Source organism: Rattus norvegicus, chromosome 9 (assembly GCF_036323735.1).
Source record: "Rattus norvegicus strain BN/NHsdMcwi chromosome 9, GRCr8, whole genome shotgun sequence".
Lineage (NCBI taxonomy): Eukaryota > Metazoa > Chordata > Mammalia > Rodentia > Muridae > Rattus > Rattus norvegicus.
The window spans coordinates 18,538,833-18,550,911 of NC_086027.1; the positions used below are offsets into that span (position 1 = coordinate 18,538,833).

The window sequence follows — 12,079 nt, forward strand, 5'->3', positions numbered from 1 at the left end:
ACAGGGACCAGAGTCACCCAGTGCTTCTCTTGGAAGGTGGCCGTGATTGTGTGCAACCAGCCCGGCTGACAAAACGTGTCATCCCCAGAAATACAAACGTCTTGCGGCAGGACTCCTGAGGCAGGACATGCAGTTGTCTCCAAATGTCAGCTTTCCCGTTGAATTTCACTGTGCTTTTGAAAGTAAGCTAGAAATTGATTAAGTTTTATCTTTATAAAACATGGCAATCTAAAGTGATTACAGATCCCACAAAATACGAAAAACCTCTCAGTGATACACGTTTAACAGTCTGGGGGTGCACGCCCCGAGGCCACCATGCAGCCTCTCATGAGGGACATCTGTATCACACCAGCTCTTCCCAAGGCTTAATGAGTAGCACGGAAAGGTGTAAGAGTCGGAGGCAGGGAGGGCACAGGACACGCTCACACGTGAATCCACGGCGGCATTGATAATGCGCACGAGACCTGCAGAAGCTCATGGCAATCAAAAATGGAGCTGGAAGTCAGGCTGGAAACCCACCCTACCTGAGGAACCATTGGCAAATGCTGGCTGCTAGGACAAGGGGGTGTTGGCTTCCTTTTACGGTGTGGCCCACGGTAGGTTATCCACACTCCAGTGTATAGCCACACACACAGAAGTGTACAGACAGCACAAATGGGACTCAGTGGGTTTTAAAAATTTGGAGATACAGAGTTAGGTGTGTGGACTGGGGGAGTTAGAAATTGGGAAATGATATGACTCTCTCTCTCTATATATATATATATAAATATATATACACACATACATATCATACACATATGTATACATATGTATGTATACATAATGCATATGTGTATATAAGTATGTATATTATACACATTATGTATAATACATACATACATACATACATACTTAGACAAGGTCTAAAATGTCGACAAATTTATTGACGTTTCTAAACAAAAAGTTTAATGTTTGGGCTCTCAGATAATTCAGAGAGTAACAACACTGGCCACCAAGTCTGAAACCCAGTATCTGGGATCTACATGGTAGGAGGAGAGAAAAGATTCTGCGAGTTGTCCTCTGATCTCCATGTACACTCTATACATGCACATACACATACATGTACACACACATAAGTAAATAAATGTAATAAAGGTTAATAAAAGTTTAAAACTCACGGATATTTAAAATAACAGATAACAATGCTTTCCGTAATGGACCAAATGAGCAGTTACCCAGAACACGACTTAACGAGTGACCGAAATGACACACCCAGGCAGCGCACTGTCCCGCAAGGGCAGTGACCACATCTCATCTACGTGTGGTAAGAGGATTGAATGATGCAGGCATATGGGATGGAAGCATCTAGATTCCAAAGAGCTCATACCCTTGGATTCCAGCCTCACAGTGTGTAAAGACAGGATAAAAATTAATCTGTAATCGTAGACAGCAAGTCAGCAGTCGTTCTTGAAAGGGCTGTTGACAAAGCCGTCTTTTTACACCGGTGCTGATGGCCCTTTGTGAACTCTGAGCTGTCCTCACAGGTACTGTGTGCTTTTCTGTTTGTAAATTAAACTCTGGAAAAACCCCAGAAAGCTTCTTAGTACTTCATTTCCCCACGCTGTTTTTTTCTGTGATAAGCTCACCAAGCATCCAGACCGGCCTTCAACTCACTGTATGCCCCGAGCTGGCCCCAGACTTGGCCTTCTCCTGCCTCAGCCCTGAATGTGGGAATTACAATCACAGGCTACCACATGCCTCTTTGCTTTTTAGAGCCAAACATGTTTTGTTTGTTTTTTTTGTTTGTTTTTTGTTTTTTTGTTTGTTTGTTTGTTTTTTTCCTGTTTTTCAGAGCTAGGCAAGCACTCTACCACTGAGCTAAATCCCCAACCCCTGGTTTTTGTTGTTGTTATTGTTCCTGTATCATTTTCTTGTGCCAGTTTTTAAATACTTCTTTGCTTAAAAAAATAAAAAATCCACAGTTAATAGCACTGTGGCTGCTCCTCCAAAGAACTGGGGTCCAATTCCCAGCACCCTCATGGCAGCTCACAATCGTCGCTAACTCCAGTTCCGGAGGATCCAATGTGCTCTCTTGGCCTCTGCAGGCAGCAAGCACACAAGGGGTGCGCAGAGAACATGCACCCCAAACACCCACACACGTAATTTTTTATGAAGTGGTTGATTTTTATATCTATACATTAAGTGTGCATGTGTGTGTCTTGTGCTTGCACCATGGTGTGTGAGTGGAGATTAGAGGTCCTTCTCTTCTTCTACCACATGTGTTCCAGAGGTCAAGGACAGGTCTTCAGGCTTGGTGACAAGCAGTCTTACCTCCCGAGCCACCTTACCGCCTCCCAAACACTCACATTTAGTATGCTGTCTTATCTTGGTCTGTTCCATTTATGCTAACTCAAAGAATAGAATGCGAGCTTCTTAAGCATTTAATTGAAGTAAGTTTAGGGCTAGGAGAATGGCCCATCCAATTAATGAAGCTTTATTCATTTAGTTTGCCATTCCAGATAAGAAAGGCCCGGCATGTAGCAGGCAAGGCTTTGGCAGGCGTGTATGAGGAAAGCTTCAGGTAACTTACATCCCAACAGGCAGAGAAGACAACATATCAATAAGGCTGTGCGGCGAGTAAGAACTTATCAAAAAGCCCACAGCTTCCCGAGTAGTCTTTAGATAAAGGTCCATTTCTTATGGATATGTGGTGGCCACACTGAGAATGAACACATTACTGGCTGTTTTCTCTCCAGTAAGGAAGGCCTCTTGCCACCTCACGCAAGACCACTTCATTTTTCTCTATTAAATGTGCTTAACTAAAAAAAAAAACTCATGTTAGAGAGAGAGAGAGAGAGAGAGAGAGAGAGAGAGAGAGAGAGAGAGAGATCTTTATTTTGGGCATTCTCCAGCTTACAGCTGTCTAATACAATATTTTGGTCCCAGCAGCACACAAGAGCTCTGAATACACCAGCTGGAGTATGTGGAGTTCTCCATGCGCTGAAATTCTCACCAAGTTCCTGCGAAGGCAGAGACAATGAGTTAGGACAATGACAGGAAGCTGAAAAGGCCAACCAAGTCTCACTTGCAAAAGAAAAGGCTCATTTGGAACTGAAAGCGTGCTGCTGGGTGGAAGAATGTTACACACACACACACACACACACACACACACACACACACCACACACATACACACCACACACATACACACCATACACATACACACATACACCACACATACACACACCACACCACACCGCACACACAGCACACACATACCACACATATACACACACTACACACACCACACCACACACATACACACACCACACACACACCACACACCATACCACACACATACACACAGACACCACACACACCACACACACACACACACCACACACATACACATATACACCACACACACCACACCATACACATACACACACCACACACACCACACACACACACCACACCACACACATACACACATACACCACACACATACACACATACACCACACACACCACACCATACACATACACACACCACACACACACCACACACCATACCACACACATACACACAGACACCACACACACCACACACACACACACACCACACACATACACATATACACCACACACACCACACCATACACATACACACACCACACACACCACACACACACACACCACACCACACACATACACACATACACCACACACATACACACATACACCACACACACCACACCATACACATACACACACCACACACACCACACACATACACCACACACACCACACCATACACATACACACACCACACACACCACACACATACACACCACACCACACACATACACCACACACACCACACACACACCACACACACATACCACACCACACACATACACACATACACCACACACACCACACACACACCACACACATACACACATACACCACACACACCACACCGCACACATACACACACCACACGAACCGCACACATACACACACACCACACACACACACACACCACACACATACACACCACCACACACATACACATCACCACACACATACACACTACACACACACACACACACACACACACACACACACACACACACACACACAGATCCCTCGGTTTAAACCCCAGCACAACACTGCAGGAGTCTCTTTATAATAGCCCTCAAAGCAAGTCCACTTTCAGTTACTCCTCCTCATCAATCCTTCCCATACATGTGGCCATTTCCTTTTGACTACTCCTCGTCCTCCACACTCTCGTTCTGTTAACCATGGCCCATACATGTTTGACCACAGGTGATTCACCTGAAGGTTCTGTCCAGTTTGTGCTGAAGACAGTAAAGATAGAATTGTACAATTGTGTGACTTGGGACCTGAACCCTGTTAAATTCAGCCTGTGAACAGTGGCGGGTGGACACTGCTCTGCTTAACGTTTTAGACACCTACTGCTAGAGTAAACGTTTTTACAGTAGAATAAGTCTTTAGAGACCGTACTGTGTAAATGGCCTATTTCTCTACTCAACTAGAAAACAAAGAAAAGTCAATTCTCTAAAGCTGCTCTTCTGTAAATTCTAAGACCGAACTGTGTTAGCAGTAATCATGAGCAGGAGCGCCACCTACTGGCGAAAAGGCATTTAAAACTAAAACTATTTGTGCTGTCGTCCAAGCTACAGGACCAGTCTTTGAACTAAAGTGTTGGAAACGGTGACATGGGCTGGCAAGATGGCTCAGCTAGTAATGGCACTTGCTGATAAACCGCAGAACCCAAGTTACTGTGGAAGCAGAGAACTGACTCCCACAAACTGCTCTCTTCCTACATGTGATCCCCTCTTCCCCAGTAAATACCTAAGTGTAATAACAATTTAAAATAAAAAATACTACCTGTTTTTGTATGTTCAATGGCTTCAGAGAGTTAGTGTAGTTTTAAAATAGATTTTCTTTTATTTTTAATTGTGCATGTGTATTTGTGGAGGTTCGTATGGGTGTAGGTTTCTACCCTTGGAGGCTGGAAGGGGGCACTGGAGCCCTAGAGTGGTGGGCAATTGTGAGCCACTCAGCACAGGTACTAGACGCTGGACTTGATCTTATACATGAGCCGCAAGTATTCTTAACCGCTGAGCCATCTCTCCGGTGCCATATTTACACTTTATAAAGACTGCCCAGGTTGAAGCAGGTGTCTGTTCAGGAAACCGCAGTCTAAGGTTCTGGTAGAGCAAGCGGCATCTGCAGGGAGAGACGGCAAAAGTGGGCAGCACAGGGTACACTGGGAGCCTGAGCCCTACTGCCTACCACCTGCCTACAGTTAGACAGGCCCTGAGCCACCCGGGAGACAAGGAAAGATCGATGCCTCGAAGAGCAGGCAAGTCCTGAGGTAAAGCGGGACTGCACAGCAGTCATGGCGCCTGTCAACGTAGACTCCTCAGGAAAGCAACACCTCTGTGCCTGGTAAAAAAGCCTCAGAGGTGCATGGCATGACACACAGCTTTCAACTTGGAATCCGTGAAACAGCTCCGGTATGATATATCATCCTGTCGTTTTACCTTCGGTAAGTTACGTTTCACTATTTCACACAACACACATACACACACAATACACGCACAGGACACAAATACAACACATACACAACTCACATATACACACATTCTCATACATATACACTACATACATACACACACTATACAACACACCACACACACATACCACAACACACACAGTACACATGTACATACAATACATACACACATACATACACACATATACACCACACACACATCATACACACACCACACATATATACCACATATACATACAACACATAAAATACAGACATGCATACAGCATACACAAACATACAACACACACATACCACAACACACACAGTACACACATACACACGTACAAACATACATATAACACACAACACACACATAAACACAGTGCTCACACATACATACACCACATATACATACACCACATAAAATACACACATGCATACGACATACACACATACACACAACACACACATACATAGACATACACACATACACACACATCACAACACACAGTACACACATACATACAACACATACACACATATATACACACATATACACCACACACACATCATACACACAACACACATATACACCACATATACATACAACACATAAAATACACACATGCATACAACATACACACAAACACAACACACACACATACAACACACACACACACACACACACATACACACACACACACACACAGTCTCATCAGACAGCTGAGAGGAATAAATGTAATGCTCATGGAAGTCCCTGGCCAACAAGACTGAAGTCTCCTCCTTCCCAAACCACCTAGAAGGCTTGAGAGTCCCAGTCCAATGCTCCCCTGGCCTGACATACAAGAGCTGTACCAACTATTATTTCTATGCCACAGTCATGACCTAGTTCTAAATCTGCTCTTAGTTAAGATCTTTGGCTGCTGTTACTTTCCAAATGATGGTAAAAGTAAGCACGGCTTTAAGCGGCTCTCGCTGCTGCTAAATCCCGTTTGTTACACTTTCCAGAGCCAACGTGCTCCCATTCCTTTTAAGGAATAAATCTAAAGTTCAAGACTCACTGTCACGTCTCCTTTAAGAGTGCTGAGTGGAGTTTAAAAGCGGCAGTCTATGCTCTGTGGTCTCTCTGTTCAGCACACCACTAGACAGAACCATGGGAAGCACAGACAAGAAGGCCATCAGGAGGTCGGACTGAGGCAGCATGGGAAGCTGCAGAGAATGCTGCAAACTCTTAAGTCTTCAGGGAATTATGCTGCTGTGGGAGAGCGCGTGCTTGCTTCCTCCCACTGCCCAAGGCTCCAGATCACCCATGACTGAGAGAGAGGCAGACTGGAGTGGGCACCGTGGCTTTCTGCAACTCAGCTGCTTTGCCTGTCCCTAAACCTCAAGTTTCCTAGTGCTAAAGATGTCGCTCATTAGACTGCCTTAATCACATAATACACATAAGGGACTTGTGTAGCAGTGGCCATGTATGTCAACTATCGATAACAAATGGTTCATTAGTTGTTCTTTTTCTATTTTAGGTAATATATGCTCAGAGAAAAAGTGGGATATTACACAGAAAAGCCACATTGCTCTCTTGTAACTTATTAACTTCATATTTTAAGATGCCCCAGAAAACTGTTTTTGAAGGGTCTGAGTAAATTGTTTTTAAAAGGCCTACCTGACTGTGGATGTAGCTTAGTTGGTAGACCATGGGCCTAGCAAGATGAGGTCTGAGATTTAATTCCCAGTTCCAATAATTAAAAAGAAAATAAAGTTTTCTTTTAAATAAAAATCATAACAATTTACGCTTACTACCAGACACAGATGAATAATCCATTTGTGTATGTGTTTAGTACACGTATGTGCATATGTGTGGCATATGTATGTGCATGTGTGTGGTGTACATATGTGTGTATGTGTGGCATATGTGTGTACATGTGTGTGGTGTATATATGCATGCATGTGTGGCATATGTGTGTACATGTGTGTGGTGTACATATGTGTGTATGTGTGGCATATGTATGTGCATGTGTGTGATATATGTATGTGCATGTGCGTGTGTGTGTATGTGTGTTTGTGTGTTGGAGATCTCTCTTAGTTGCTCTGCATCTAAATTTTTAAAAATTTTCTCATATATTACATCCTGATTGCAGTTTCCCCTCGAGCCCCTCCCCATATTTCCCTCCCACCTCCCCTCTCCCCCAAATCCAACCCCCCTCTGCCCCCTGTCAGAAAAGAGCAGGCCTCCCTTGGACATCAACCAAACATCACATAACCAGCTATAATAAGAGCCGGCACATACCATCCCATCACGGCTGGACAAGGTAATCAATCCAGTAGAGGAAAAGGGTCCCTCAAGAACACCAAGTTACTCAGCCAGAACAAATCCACAAAGGACCTAGGTCAGACCTCTACAGGCTCCCGTGAGTCACAGTCAGTTGATTCTGTAGGCTCTGTCCTTCTGGTGTCCTCCTGCTCCTCCACCGGACTCCCTGAGCTCCCCCTAATATTTGGCTGCAGGACTGCGTCTGCTCCCATCAGTTGCTGGATGAAGCCTCCCTGGTCTCTTTGACAATGATTTTGCTGGGCCTTGGTCCCAGAACACCCTGTTCTTCGGACCAGTGTGGCCTGCACTTGAGTGGGGAAGTCCACTGGAACTGTGCTCATCTTAATTTCTGAGACAAGCTCTCTCACTGAATCTAGAACTTCAGACTGGACAGACTGAGCCAACATGAGCTCCAGGGACCTCCTTGCTTTCACGCTGTCATAGCTCCATCACGTGTGCCTTTTCCCCAGGTTTTATGACTGATTCCCCCTAGTGTAACTGCATACATTTCTGTACATTCAAGAATAACTCGCATAGCAACTAAAAGTAGATAGCAAAAAGCCTCATTCCTCTGTGTCCCAGAGGCTACCAGGCAAGAATATGTCTACAAAGGTACAAGGAGCTCTGTGGGCTTTAATGAGATGTCTACTTTGCTCCAAAGGGCCAGAATTAATCCTCGAAGGAGAAGACTGCTTCCTAATAGCCATGCAGAACTCCAGTTATGCACAAATAATGTTGGCGGGCCTTCTGAACCAACTCTGTAAACGGTTACTGTTTCCTCCCAAAGACTTCGCTACTAAAGCTTTTCAAACTTATAATAAGGTTGGCTGTCATGTCAATGTGTGCAATATGTTCTATAAATGCAAACTGTGCAAGTTACGGACGGCTGCCGGACTGAGTGACTCAGACTTTTTAGGCAAAAGAACGTCCTAGACGAGGAAGGACAGGAGCGAGACCTTTTGTTCTGCCTTAACGCTTTACTGGGACCCTGTCCCTAGCAATAAAATACAGACATCCACTAAGTTGCAAACAAATGGGACCAGCTGTGCCTTGGGACAAAGGCTGTTTCTTCTGCACTTGGATTCCAGCTTCAAGCTGACTCCTGCTGATAATATCGCCCCTCACTGCATTCTTTTCCCAAAGAACTAGAGTTTGTTTGTTTTTGGGCTTTGGTCACAGTCTCTTCCCTTACTCTTTAGGGATGTGACCCCGTGTAAAATAGCCCCACGCTTTGTACTTGTTAACAGTGAATAAAATGTAATGAGCCCCTAGGGTCAACCGCGGAATTAGACTTCCAGCATAGGTTACCCACACAAACACCAAAGTAAAAAGTGACATTATTTCTGAGACTGCGTAACTGTATGTAGGGACAATCGTGTAAAGCACCAGGACTCAGGCCCTGCCTTGAGGCCTTAATCTTCTGCACAAGACATCTCAGGGCACTTGCAGGTCCCCGGTGTTAGACAGAGGCATAGGCATGGCTTCAGATAGAAAGTGACAGAAGTCACCCACCCCAACCCCCATCAAGGCTCTTCTTTTTTTTATTTTTTTATTTTTTTTATGAAATGCAATTCCAGGAGTGTTGAGTATTTCATAGACTGGAACGGAGAGTATGCTGAAAGGCTCCTGCTGCAGCAGGAGCCCTGGTGACTAGGTTCATCCCTCAGATGAGGGTCACTGGCTTTTAGAGGATTCTACACTTAGCAATGTGAGGCAAGGACCCTACTGGCCCTGGAGTCTTATTTATGGGCCAGGTCTAAATTCTCTGCCCCAATCCTCCCAGCATAACACAGGAGCTACCCCTAAGTGTTACTGTTCCCAGAATGCTTCATGGTAGTGCTCACTGAGCAGGATTCATAATCTTCCCAGTCACCCCAGCTCTGGCTCAGCTGTCTCCGAGAGATTTAAAGCACACTAGGGGAATTCTGGGAAGGGGTAGGTGACCGATTCTGTCTTAACCTGTTGACTCTACCTCTAGGAACATTCCAGAACCATTGCTGGAGTATGTGTGTGTGTGGGGGGGGGGGTCTGGAAACTGTTGCTGGGGAAGTCTGGAAACTGCTGCTGACCCATTGTCCAGGTGTCAGGGCAGCTTCTGAGGCCTGGACTTGGTTGGACTTGCCCAGTTCTTGGTGACAGAGATTTAGGCCTAGTCTCCTGAACTGCCAACTTGAAGCCTGCCATGGAGTCAGCCTGGCCTGTCTCAGTGCTGGCCGTGGTAGTATTGCATTATGAGGACATTTTAAGCGGAAGGCTGCATAGGCATTCTGGTCCCTAGAAGATGTCTAAGCCTCATTAAAGTCAGCGGTACATGGTCACCATGATGTCCTCAGGCCACTTCTGGGCCCATTCATACAGAGATTTGCATGGGCATGTCAGCCCCATGCCGTTACACCTGGTCATGAGGGGATGGACGGCCATGTTGACCCCACGCCAATTCCACGCCCAGTTCTAGCATCTGGGTGATGTGGTGCATTTGGCCGCTATGCTGCTTATGAACCCATTCGTGTGAATGGGTGCACTGACGTTGGTTCTGTGCCATTCCTAAGCCCAGTCACACGGGAGGGTGTGGGGGAAGCTTGTACCCAATTCCACTTCTGAGCCTGGTCACCTTAGTAAGAATTTGGACTCTGCTTTTTCCAATATACAGGTGTGTATATATTAGCCTCCTGCTGTTTTTCTTTTACCTTTTTACTTATTCTTCTCTCATGGAGCCTCCCCCTCCATTCCTCCTGCTCCCTGCTCCCCATTTCCCCCTTCCCCAGATACACCATTCCTCCATTTCCCTTCAGAAAGGAGCAGGTCTCCCAGTGATATCAACCACCACAACAAGATGCAGTAAGACTGGGTACGAACCCTCACATCAAGGCTGGGCAAGGCAACCCAATAAGGAAAAGGCTCCCAAGAACAGGGAAAAGAGTCAGAGGCACCTTCCCCAGTGTTAGGAGTCCCATAAAAACCCCAAGCCAAACAACCAGAGAATGTGTGCCCCGTGCCATTTTCAAGCATAGTAAAATGCTGGGGTATATAGGCATGGTGGAACCCATGCAATGTATGAACCAGCCATATAATGAGGTTTCTGGGCATGATGGCCTCTATTCCCTGACTAGTCGTGTGGGAAAGTGTATAGGCATGCAGGCATTGTAGAGCGGGGTTATGTGGGCACATACCACTTGCCTGTTGTAAGGGGAGATCTACGGGCATTTTGACCCCATGCCACTTTCTATCCCAATCATACTGGGGTTATATGTTGGCCGCCATGTCATTTCCAACCCTGGTTGTATGTGGGGCTGTGCAAGCTTGTTGGTCCCATGACATTTCCAAGACTGGACATATGGAGGAGTGTCTGGACACGTTGGCCCTCATGAAATTTCCACGCTTGGCTATCCATGCAGGGCATACAGCTATGTTGGCTCCCACACTGTTTTCCAGTCCATTCATATGGGGAGAGGTACGAGCATGTTAGTCCCCATGCCATTCCCAAGCCCAGTTATATGAGGAGGGCTACGGGAATGTTGGTTCCCATGGCATTTCAGAGCCCAGTCTTATGGGTAAGGTGTTTACACATGGGATTCCATGGTATTTCCCATCCTGGTCGTATGATGGTGTTTTGTACATACTAGCCCACATGCCCTTTCTGAGCCTTGTCATGTGGAGATGTGTATGGGCATAGACACCCATGCCATTTCCGAGTAGTGTGATAGGAAGGTTTTAAGGGCATACTGACCCCATATTATTTCTGGAGTGAGTGAAGAGGCATGTGCTGGCCACCAGTGGGAATTTGGGGAGCGCTCTGAACGAAACTGCCTCCATCTTTATCAGGACGGCTGAACCCATGTGCAAAGTTGGTCACAGCTGGGCCTGTGGACTGCTCTGCTGACCCTCCCTCTCAGAAGGAGGGGGTAGGGGGAGTCTGAGTATCCAGCAATTCCTCCCAGCCAGCTGTATGCAGCTCTGCTCTAAGTGCATGTGGTCCAGGGTCTTGAGGAGGGTGAGGGTATATAGGCTGGGAAGGACAAGGGGAGGGGCTCCATCTCTGTTGCCACGGGGAAGTCACCACCCTTGCTGGGCGAAAACCTTCCAGTGCAGATACTTTATGGTCACCCATGCTCCTGCCTGCGATCCCTCACCTAGACTCTGTAAGTTAACTCATTACATTCATGGATGTATTCCACTTTGGGGGAAGCAAACTTTTTGGTTT

At 45.9% G+C, this 12,079-nt stretch overlaps 1 long non-coding RNA gene across 1 annotated transcript; it reads right to left on the reverse strand.

The window, feature by feature from the left end:
- Positions 1 to 2,847: 2,847 nt before the first annotated feature.
- LOC134480333 (uncharacterized) lies at positions 2,848 to 8,180 on the reverse strand. Its single transcript, XR_010054692.1, has 2 exons — positions 7,855 to 8,180; positions 2,848 to 2,999 (listed from the first exon to the last, which is right to left on the reverse strand). It is a non-coding gene; the product is annotated as an uncharacterized LOC134480333 (long non-coding RNA).
- Between the last annotated feature and the right edge of the window lie 3,899 nt (positions 8,181 to 12,079).